Raw genomic sequence first — 12052 nt, 5'->3', positions numbered from 1 at the left:
CCTATAATTAAGGAAGATATAGCAAATTTAGTTTTGGTTTCTCAAGAGCACTTGGACCAGAACTTGCACCCTGTGGAACACCAGCACTACATACTTTCTGACAGGTGTCACATGTTTTCCTTGCAAGGAAATTCGAAAAGACTTCATGTATAAAGTTGAAATAGGTATAGCATGCAAATATAAAAGTTTGAATAAAATTGGCATAAAACATGGAGCCTGTCAGGAATCGGGTTACAATTAATACTTCCAGTTCAGTACCCACGAATGTAGTTCTAGTCTATTTTTAGAACATTTTTTCCTCTCTCATTTTGATGGTGATAGAAGAGTTTTATTTATGCAGTTTTGGTAGGGATTTAAAGGTAACTGTTTATTCTTGATAATATGAGCTCAGGGTGTTGTTGTCTGTATGTATTTTGGCGACAGTGCACAGTGAGTAATAAGGCCTTGGTGATGATCCGGAAGTGAAATACGTGTTCTGGTTACATGCTGTTATGTTGACAGTCAATGATCTAAAAAAAGAGCAGGTCAACCTTTGACAAGAACTTAACCGTGAAGTCATCTTTGAAGGTATTTTAGATTAACATATGATTTGCATTGATTGTCACACAGTGGAAAGGTCAGTACTGAGAAACAAATGTAGAGAACATATAGTAAAATTAATTGTGTACTATGTCCTGTAAGGGCAGTATTTGAGCAAAGTTTAAATTGGTATAAAATCTTTATTATTAAAGATAGACACATGAAATTTTAATATGTCATGTATATTGACTTTTAAAATATAAGAATGAAATTAAAAGTAAAAAATTAATTTTTATTTTAAAAATTTTAATAAAATTTAAAAAAAATTAAAAAAAAAAATTAAAAAACCCCTAAAATGCACATATATAATATTTTTGGGAATCATATTAAATGTTATCAGCATGTATGTATTCCTACACCATATAAAAGCTCCAATGGTGGATTTTTGTCACATTTTGTCAGAGAAAATATCTTTGTAGTCAAAATGAGACCTTCATTAAAAATACATGAAGACAAAATTATAATTTGTATTGGCCATTCAGACTATTTATTAGGGGTCCAATCAGTTAATTTATGTGTTTATGATGGGGTCACTTCCTGAGTAACAAATATCTGCTTGTATAGCCTTCAGTAATTGTTTATAAACATAGTTATAAGGTATTTAGTGAGAGGACAGCGATGAAAACTTTATACTAGAACCTACTCAAGTTCTCTACTAAATCATTTTAAACTGTCTGAGAATGAAATACAGGTCAAAGGGATAAAATATGCTTCCCCCAGGTATATTTACCCTTGGATGTAAGAAAAAAGCAAAATGATGTAAGTTGAATACAAAATGCATTCCATTTTATTGTTCAGTTAGGTTAAGATATTGATTGGTGTAGTGCGGCATTGTGGCCTATATGATGTTATGGGAATTCTAATGATCCATCTTGCTTTATGCATTATTAATTACTAATACTATTTGTTAATTGACACTCTAAAGATTACATAAGAAGCATTCAAACAAATTATTTGAATTTAACTTTGTACATGGTTACATATCCCACATGTACAAATATCCATCCATTTTAGAATGTTTGGGATCAAAAGTTCACATTCAGTACATCATATAGGCTGACATTTTACCTATAGTGAACCTGTAAAGCACATTTATGGCTATGTGCACTGAAAATATCCCAAAATGTTATTTTCATCATGAATATGCCTATGTATGGTAACATATTTCAATTTAGTACTTTGACAGAGTGCGGTATTGAAACATCAGCTGATATCTGATTCCATTCAATCAATGAGCTTAATAATTGGTAACCAACACTCTTCAAAATACCATATAAATGTTCAAATAGATAATTTGATTTATGTTTGCATATTTGATCTTAACAAGTACATTGTATATGTCCCACATATGCAAATTTCCATCCTTGTTTACAAGTTTTGGGGATGAGAATTTCACATTTAGCTGATGATATAGGATTTATTGGTACTTATAGTTGATTTTTATGACCACATTTGGCTGTATTCACTTGTAATATCCAAAATTGTTATTTCCCTCATGAATAAGAATGCTTATAGTAACACATTCTAATTTAGTATATTGTCACTTGACTTTCCTGTATACTGGTATGTAATAATGTTTACACCAATGATCAAACCTCACCGCCCCAACATTGCCTTAAACTTTATGATACATAGTCTACCTGATTAGTTATTTAACTTGTAAATGGCTAAATGTGCTTCTAGAAACCTCATATACTTTTAGGATGAATTTAACACTTTAATACATGGCCATTGCTTCACATTTCTGAGTGTCACTCTGTCAAGTTTAATATTTTCCCCCATGCTTGCAACCTTAATGTTAATTTGAAATCACCATATCTAACACATTTTAACTTCATTTACATAGATCTTACTGTTTTCTAGAATTAAGTGAAACATATTGCATCTTTTCAGGTCTAGCCTGGTATCTGGAACAAAGTGTTAGAGTTGGATTAGCTTGGAAGCTCTCCTGAGTAGTCTGGTGGTAATAGCATGGTTTCATAAGGGCATGTGCAGTGTACTACCATAAGTGACCAAGATTAGTTCATATCACCACACTGATACATGGCACCTCAAAGACATGGCTTAGGTTTTCATGAGAGAGATCAGCACCATTTTTCAGTAAGGTAGAACCTCCCTAGAAGCTATTTTCCTATCCCATTGCCACCTTTTGTTGTTATCGACATTGAAATGGAATGCATTTTTGCTATAAAACATGGTAGTGGTCCCATTAGAACTTTAAATCTGAATGTGCTATTAGTTATGGAAACAACTGCCTAAGTACCTGACACAATAAATGTGGAACATAGCACCTGTCAGTGTTTCTTTAGTGTGTACACCTATATGCATCTGGACAGGCATATTGCGGTTTGCTGCCAAAATCACTATGAGCTATGATGCTTCACTACCCCTGGGGAAAATGTTATCAGTTATACAGACCCAAACTACCATTTGTTTTAAATATCATTCATTAGTCAACTTTTCTGTCTAAAATTTGTCAAACTGTGTTTTAAAACTTGTATGAAAATTTAAGTTTTCAATAAAATTTAGTTTTTAAAATTTAAATGTTTATTTAATTTGCCATTAAAACTGAATTTATCAACATTTGTAATTTTCAAACATATTTTCAGACAGGGCTTATCTTGTATCACAATTAGGTTTTTACTGCATTGAAAAATTCCTATAATTAAGGAAGATATAGCAAATTTAGTTTTGGTTTCTCAAGAGCACTTGGACCAGAACTTGCACCCTGTGGAACACCAGCACTACATACTTTCTGACAGGTGTCACATGTTTTCCTTGCAAGGAAATTCGAAAAGACTTCATGTATAAAGTTGAAATAGGTATAGCATGCAAATATAAAAGTTTGAATAAAATTGGCATAAAACATGGAGCCTGTCAGGAATCGGGTTACAATTAATACTTCCAGTTCAGTACCCACGAATGTAGTTCTAGTCTATTTTTAGAACATTTTTTCCTCTCTCATTTTGATGGTGATAGAAGAGTTTTATTTATGCAGTTTTGGTAGGGATTTAAAGGTAACTGTTTATTCTTGATAATATGAGCTCAGGGTGTTGTTGTCTGTATGTATTTTGGCGACAGTGCACAGTGAGTAATAAGGCCTTGGTGATGATCCGGAAGTGAAATACGTGTTCTGGTTACATGCTGTTATGTTGACAGTCAATGATCTAAAAAAAGAGCAGGTCAACCTTTGACAAGAACTTAACCGTGAAGTCATCTTTGAAGGTATTTTAGATTAACATATGATTTGCATTGATTGTCACACAGTGGAAAGGTCAGTACTGAGAAACAAATGTAGAGAACATATAGTAAAATTAATTGTGTACTATGTCCTGTAAGGGCAGTATTTGAGCAAAGTTTAAATTGGTATAAAATCTTTATTATTAAAGATAGACACATGAAATTTTAATATGTCATGTATATTGACTTTTAAAATATAAGAATGAAATTAAAAGTAAAAAATTAATTTTTATTTTAAAAATTTTAATAAAATTTAAAAAAAATTAAAAAAAAAAATTAAAAAACCCCTAAAATGCACATATATAATATTTTTGGGAATCATATTAAATGTTATCAGCATGTATGTATTCCTACACCATATAAAAGCTCCAATGGTGGATTTTTGTCACATTTTGTCAGAGAAAATATCTTTGTAGTCAAAATGAGACCTTCATTAAAAATACATGAAGACAAAATTATAATTTGTATTGGCCATTCAGACTATTTATTAGGGGTCCAATCAGTTAATTTATGTGTTTATGATGGGGTCACTTCCTGAGTAACAAATATCTGCTTGTATAGCCTTCAGTAATTGTTTATAAACATAGTTATAAGGTATTTAGTGAGAGGACAGCGATGAAAACTTTATACTAGAACCTACTCAAGTTCTCTACTAAATCATTTTAAACTGTCTGAGAATGAAATACAGGTCAAAGGGATAAAATATGCTTCCCCCAGGTATATTTACCCTTGGATGTAAGAAAAAAGCAAAATGATGTAAGTTGAATACAAAATGCATTCCATTTTATTGTTCAGTTAGGTTAAGATATTGATTGGTGTAGTGCGGCATTGTGGCCTATATGATGTTATGGGAATTCTAATGATCCATCTTGCTTTATGCATTATTAATTACTAATACTATTTGTTAATTGACACTCTAAAGATTACATAAGAAGCATTCAAACAAATTATTTGAATTTAACTTTGTACATGGTTACATATCCCACATGTACAAATATCCATCCATTTTAGAATGTTTGGGATCAAAAGTTCACATTCAGTACATCATATAGGCTGACATTTTACCTATAGTGAACCTGTAAAGCACATTTATGGCTATGTGCACTGAAAATATCCCAAAATGTTATTTTCATCATGAATATGCCTATGTATGGTAACATATTTCAATTTAGTACTTTGACAGAGTGCGGTATTGAAACATCAGCTGATATCTGATTCCATTCAATCAATGAGCTTAATAATTGGTAACCAACACTCTTCAAAATACCATATAAATGTTCAAATAGATAATTTGATTTATGTTTGCATATTTGATCTTAACAAGTACATTGTATATGTCCCACATATGCAAATTTCCATCCTTGTTTACAAGTTTTGGGGATGAGAATTTCACATTTAGCTGATGATATAGGATTTATTGGTACTTATAGTTGATTTTTATGACCACATTTGGCTGTATTCACTTGTAATATCCAAAATTGTTATTTCCCTCATGAATAAGAATGCTTATAGTAACACATTCTAATTTAGTATATTGTCACTTGACTTTCCTGTATACTGGTATGTAATAATGTTTACACCAATGATCAAACCTCACCGCCCCAACATTGCCTTAAACTTTATGATACATAGTCTACCTGATTAGTTATTTAACTTGTAAATGGCTAAATGTGCTTCTAGAAACCTCATATACTTTTAGGATGAATTTAACACTTTAATACATGGCCATTGCTTCACATTTCTGAGTGTCACTCTGTCAAGTTTAATATTTTCCCCCATGCTTGCAACCTTAATGTTAATTTGAAATCACCATATCTAACACATTTTAACTTCATTTACATAGATCTTACTGTTTTCTAGAATTAAGTGAAACATATTGCATCTTTTCAGGTCTAGCCTGGTATCTGGAACAAAGTGTTAGAGTTGGATTAGCTTGGAAGCTCTCCTGAGTAGTCTGGTGGTAATAGCATGGTTTCATAAGGGCATGTGCAGTGTACTACCATAAGTGACCAAGATTAGTTCATATCACCACACTGATACATGGCACCGCAAAGACATGGCTTAGGTTTTCATGAGAGAGATCAGCACCATTTTTCAGTAAGGTAGAACCTCCCTAGAAGCTATTTTCCTATCCCATTGCCACCTTTTGTTGTTATCGACATTGAAATGGAATGCATTTTTGCTATAAAACATGGTAGTGGTCCCATTAGAACTTTAAATCTGAATGTGCTATTAGTTATGGAAACAACTGCCTAAGTACCTGACACAATAAATGTGGAACATAGCACCTGTCAGTGTTTCTTTAGTGTGTACACCTATATGCATCTGGACAGGCATATTGCGGTTTGCTGCCAAAATCACTATGAGCTATGATGCTTCACTACCCCTGGGGAAAATGTTATCAGTTATACAGACCCAAACTACCATTTGTTTTAAATATCATTCATTAGTCAACTTTTCTGTCTAAAATTTGTCAAACTGTGTTTTAAAACTTGTATGAAAATTTAAGTTTTCAATAAAATTTAGTTTTTAAAATTTAAATGTTTATTTAATTTGCCATTAAAACTGAATTTATCAACATTTGTAATTTTCAAACATATTTTCAGACAGGGCTTATCTTGTATCACAATTAGGTTTTTACTGCATTGAAAAATTCCTATAATTAAGGAAGATATAGCAAATTTAGTTTTGGTTTCTCAAGAGCACTTGGACCAGAACTTGCACCCTGTGGAACACCAGCACTACATACTTTCTGACAGGTGTCACATGTTTTCCTTGCAAGGAAATTCGAAAAGACTTCATGTATAAAGTTGAAATAGGTATAGCATGCAAATATAAAAGTTTGAATAAAATTGGCATAAAACATGGAGCCTGTCAGGAATCGGGTTACAATTAATACTTCCAGTTCAGTACCCACGAATGTAGTTCTAGTCTATTTTTAGAACATTTTTTCCTCTCTCATTTTGATGGTGATAGAAGAGTTTTATTTATGCAGTTTTGGTAGGGATTTAAAGGTAACTGTTTATTCTTGATAATATGAGCTCAGGGTGTTGTTGTCTGTATGTATTTTGGCGACAGTGCACAGTGAGTAATAAGGCCTTGGTGATGATCCGGAAGTGAAATACGTGTTCTGGTTACATGCTGTTATGTTGACAGTCAATGATCTAAAAAAAGAGCAGGTCAACCTTTGACAAGAACTTAACCGTGAAGTCATCTTTGAAGGTATTTTAGATTAACATATGATTTGCATTGATTGTCACACAGTGGAAAGGTCAGTACTGAGAAACAAATGTAGAGAACATATAGTAAAATTAATTGTGTACTATGTCCTGTAAGGGCAGTATTTGAGCAAAGTTTAAATTGGTATAAAATCTTTATTATTAAAGATAGACACATGAAATTTTAATATGTCATGTATATTGACTTTTAAAATATAAGAATGAAATTAAAAGTAAAAAATTAATTTTTATTTTAAAAATTTTAATAAAATTTAAAAAAAATTAAAAAAAAAAATTAAAAAACCCCTAAAATGCACATATATAATATTTTTGGGAATCATATTAAATGTTATCAGCATGTATGTATTCCTACACCATATAAAAGCTCCAATGGTGGATTTTTGTCACATTTTGTCAGAGAAAATATCTTTGTAGTCAAAATGAGACCTTCATTAAAAATACATGAAGACAAAATTATAATTTGTATTGGCCATTCAGACTATTTATTAGGGGTCCAATCAGTTAATTTATGTGTTTATGATGGGGTCACTTCCTGAGTAACAAATATCTGCTTGTATAGCCTTCAGTAATTGTTTATAAACATAGTTATAAGGTATTTAGTGAGAGGACAGCGATGAAAACTTTATACTAGAACCTACTCAAGTTCTCTACTAAATCATTTTAAACTGTCTGAGAATGAAATACAGGTCAAAGGGATAAAATATGCTTCCCCCAGGTATATTTACCCTTGGATGTAAGAAAAAAGCAAAATGATGTAAGTTGAATACAAAATGCATTCCATTTTATTGTTCAGTTAGGTTAAGATATTGATTGGTGTAGTGCGGCATTGTGGCCTATATGATGTTATGGGAATTCTAATGATCCATCTTGCTTTATGCATTATTAATTACTAATACTATTTGTTAATTGACACTCTAAAGATTACATAAGAAGCATTCAAACAAATTATTTGAATTTAACTTTGTACATGGTTACATATCCCACATGTACAAATATCCATCCATTTTAGAATGTTTGGGATCAAAAGTTCACATTCAGTACATCATATAGGCTGACATTTTACCTATAGTGAACCTGTAAAGCACATTTATGGCTATGTGCACTGAAAATATCCCAAAATGTTATTTTCATCATGAATATGCCTATGTATGGTAACATATTTCAATTTAGTACTTTGACAGAGTGCGGTATTGAAACATCAGCTGATATCTGATTCCATTCAATCAATGAGCTTAATAATTGGTAACCAACACTCTTCAAAATACCATATAAATGTTCAAATAGATAATTTGATTTATGTTTGCATATTTGATCTTAACAAGTACATTGTATATGTCCCACATATGCAAATTTCCATCCTTGTTTACAAGTTTTGGGGATGAGAATTTCACATTTAGCTGATGATATAGGATTTATTGGTACTTATAGTTGATTTTTATGACCACATTTGGCTGTATTCACTTGTAATATCCAAAATTGTTATTTCCCTCATGAATAAGAATGCTTATAGTAACACATTCTAATTTAGTATATTGTCACTTGACTTTCCTGTATACTGGTATGTAATAATGTTTACACCAATGATCAAACCTCACCGCCCCAACATTGCCTTAAACTTTATGATACATAGTCTACCTGATTAGTTATTTAACTTGTAAATGGCTAAATGTGCTTCTAGAAACCTCATATACTTTTAGGATGAATTTAACACTTTAATACATGGCCATTGCTTCACATTTCTGAGTGTCACTCTGTCAAGTTTAATATTTTCCCCCATGCTTGCAACCTTAATGTTAATTTGAAATCACCATATCTAACACATTTTAACTTCATTTACATAGATCTTACTGTTTTCTAGAATTAAGTGAAACATATTGCATCTTTTCAGGTCTAGCCTGGTATCTGGAACAAAGTGTTAGAGTTGGATTAGCTTGGAAGCTCTCCTGAGTAGTCTGGTGGTAATAGCATGGTTTCATAAGGGCATGTGCAGTGTACTACCATAAGTGACCAAGATTAGTTCATATCACCACACTGATACATGGCACCTCAAAGACATGGCTTAGGTTTTCATGAGAGAGATCAGCACCATTTTTCAGTAAGGTAGAACCTCCCTAGAAGCTATTTTCCTATCCCATTGCCACCTTTTGTTGTTATCGACATTGAAATGGAATGCATTTTTGCTATAAAACATGGTAGTGGTCCCATTAGAACTTTAAATCTGAATGTGCTATTAGTTATGGAAACAACTGCCTAAGTACCTGACACAATAAATGTGGAACATAGCACCTGTCAGTGTTTCTTTAGTGTGTACACCTATATGCATCTGGACAGGCATATTGCGGTTTGCTGCCAAAATCACTATGAGCTATGATGCTTCACTACCCCTGGGGAAAATGTTATCAGTTATACAGACCCAAACTACCATTTGTTTTAAATATCATTCATTAGTCAACTTTTCTGTCTAAAATTTGTCAAACTGTGTTTTAAAACTTGTATGAAAATTTAAGTTTTCAATAAAATTTAGTTTTTAAAATTTAAATGTTTATTTAATTTGCCATTAAAACTGAATTTATCAACATTTGTAATTTTCAAACATATTTTCAGACAGGGCTTATCTTGTATCACAATTAGGTTTTTACTGCATTGAAAAATTCCTATAATTAAGGAAGATATAGCAAATTTAGTTTTGGTTTCTCAAGAGCACTTGGACCAGAACTTGCACCCTGTGGAACACCAGCACTACATACTTTCTGACAGGTGTCACATGTTTTCCTTGCAAGGAAATTCGAAAAGACTTCATGTATAAAGTTGAAATAGGTATAGCATGCAAATATAAAAGTTTGAATAAAATTGGCATAAAACATGGAGCCTGTCAGGAATCGGGTTACAATTAATACTTCCAGTTCAGTACCCACGAATGTAGTTCTAGTCTATTTTTAGAACATTTTTTCCTCTCTCATTTTGATGGTGATAGAAGAGTTTTATTTATGCAGTTTTGGTAGGGATTTAAAGGTAACTGTTTATTCTTGATAATATGAGCTCAGGGTGTTGTTGTCTGTATGTATTTTGGCGACAGTGCACAGTGAGTAATAAGGCCTTGGTGATGATCCGGAAGTGAAATACGTGTTCTGGTTACATGCTGTTATGTTGACAGTCAATGATCTAAAAAAAGAGCAGGTCAACCTTTGACAAGAACTTAACCGTGAAGTCATCTTTGAAGGTATTTTAGATTAACATATGATTTGCATTGATTGTCACACAGTGGAAAGGTCAGTACTGAGAAACAAATGTAGAGAACATATAGTAAAATTAATTGTGTACTATGTCCTGTAAGGGCAGTATTTGAGCAAAGTTTAAATTGGTATAAAATCTTTATTATTAAAGATAGACACATGAAATTTTAATATGTCATGTATATTGACTTTTAAAATATAAGAATGAAATTAAAAGTAAAAAATTAATTTTTATTTTAAAAATTTTAATAAAATTTAAAAAAAATTAAAAAAAAAAATTAAAAAACCCCTAAAATGCACATATATAATATTTTTGGGAATCATATTAAATGTTATCAGCATGTATGTATTCCTACACCATATAAAAGCTCCAATGGTGGATTTTTGTCACATTTTGTCAGAGAAAATATCTTTGTAGTCAAAATGAGACCTTCATTAAAAATACATGAAGACAAAATTATAATTTGTATTGGCCATTCAGACTATTTATTAGGGGTCCAATCAGTTAATTTATGTGTTTATGATGGGGTCACTTCCTGAGTAACAAATATCTGCTTGTATAGCCTTCAGTAATTGTTTATAAACATAGTTATAAGGTATTTAGTGAGAGGACAGCGATGAAAACTTTATACTAGAACCTACTCAAGTTCTCTACTAAATCATTTTAAACTGTCTGAGAATGAAATACAGGTCAAAGGGATAAAATATGCTTCCCCCAGGTATATTTACCCTTGGATGTAAGAAAAAAGCAAAATGATGTAAGTTGAATACAAAATGCATTCCATTTTATTGTTCAGTTAGGTTAAGATATTGATTGGTGTAGTGCGGCATTGTGGCCTATATGATGTTATGGGAATTCTAATGATCCATCTTGCTTTATGCATTATTAATTACTAATACTATTTGTTAATTGACACTCTAAAGATTACATAAGAAGCATTCAAACAAATTATTTGAATTTAACTTTGTACATGGTTACATATCCCACATGTACAAATATCCATCCATTTTAGAATGTTTGGGATCAAAAGTTCACATTCAGTACATCATATAGGCTGACATTTTACCTATAGTGAACCTGTAAAGCACATTTATGGCTATGTGCACTGAAAATATCCCAAAATGTTATTTTCATCATGAATATGCCTATGTATGGTAACATATTTCAATTTAGTACTTTGACAGAGTGCGGTATTGAAACATCAGCTGATATCTGATTCCATTCAATCAATGAGCTTAATAATTGGTAACCAACACTCTTCAAAATACCATATAAATGTTCAAATAGATAATTTGATTTATGTTTGCATATTTGATCTTAACAAGTACATTGTATATGTCCCACATATGCAAATTTCCATCCTTGTTTACAAGTTTTGGGGATGAGAATTTCACATTTAGCTGATGATATAGGATTTATTGGTACTTATAGTTGATTTTTATGACCACATTTGGCTGTATTCACTTGTAATATCCAAAATTGTTATTTCCCTCATGAATAAGAATGCTTATAGTAACACATTCTAATTTAGTATATTGTCACTTGACTTTCCTGTATACTGGTATGTAATAATGTTTACACCAATGATCAAACCTCACCGCCCCAACATTGCCTTAAACTTTATGATACATAGTCTACCTGATTAGTTATTTAACTTGTAAATGGCTAAATGTGCTTCTAGAAACCTCATATACTTTTAGGATGAATTTAACACTTTAATACATGGCCATTGCTTCACATTTCTGAGTGTCACTCTGTCA

The 12052-nt window shown here is 31.7% G+C and overlaps 1 long non-coding RNA gene across 2 annotated transcripts in view; it reads left to right on the top strand.

Annotated features, from left to right (window-relative positions):
- LOC149806373 (uncharacterized) overlaps positions 1-12052 on the top strand; it is a 37816-nt gene that overhangs the window by 9476 nt on the left and 16288 nt on the right. For both annotated transcript variants that reach the window (XR_016420104.1, XR_016420105.1), the window contains exons 4-6: positions 2473-2684; positions 5710-5921; positions 8947-9158. This is a non-coding gene — a long non-coding RNA (uncharacterized LOC149806373). The remainder of the gene's footprint in view (positions 1-2472; positions 2685-5709; positions 5922-8946; positions 9159-12052) is intronic.

This window comes from Sinohyriopsis cumingii, chromosome 1 (assembly GCF_028554795.1).
Source record: "Sinohyriopsis cumingii isolate HCF-2022 chromosome 1, ASM2855479v2, whole genome shotgun sequence".
Lineage (NCBI taxonomy): Eukaryota > Metazoa > Mollusca > Bivalvia > Unionida > Unionidae > Sinohyriopsis > Sinohyriopsis cumingii.
The sequence above is the reverse complement of the archived record's forward strand: the minus strand, read 5'-3'. Positions and strand labels throughout refer to the sequence as shown.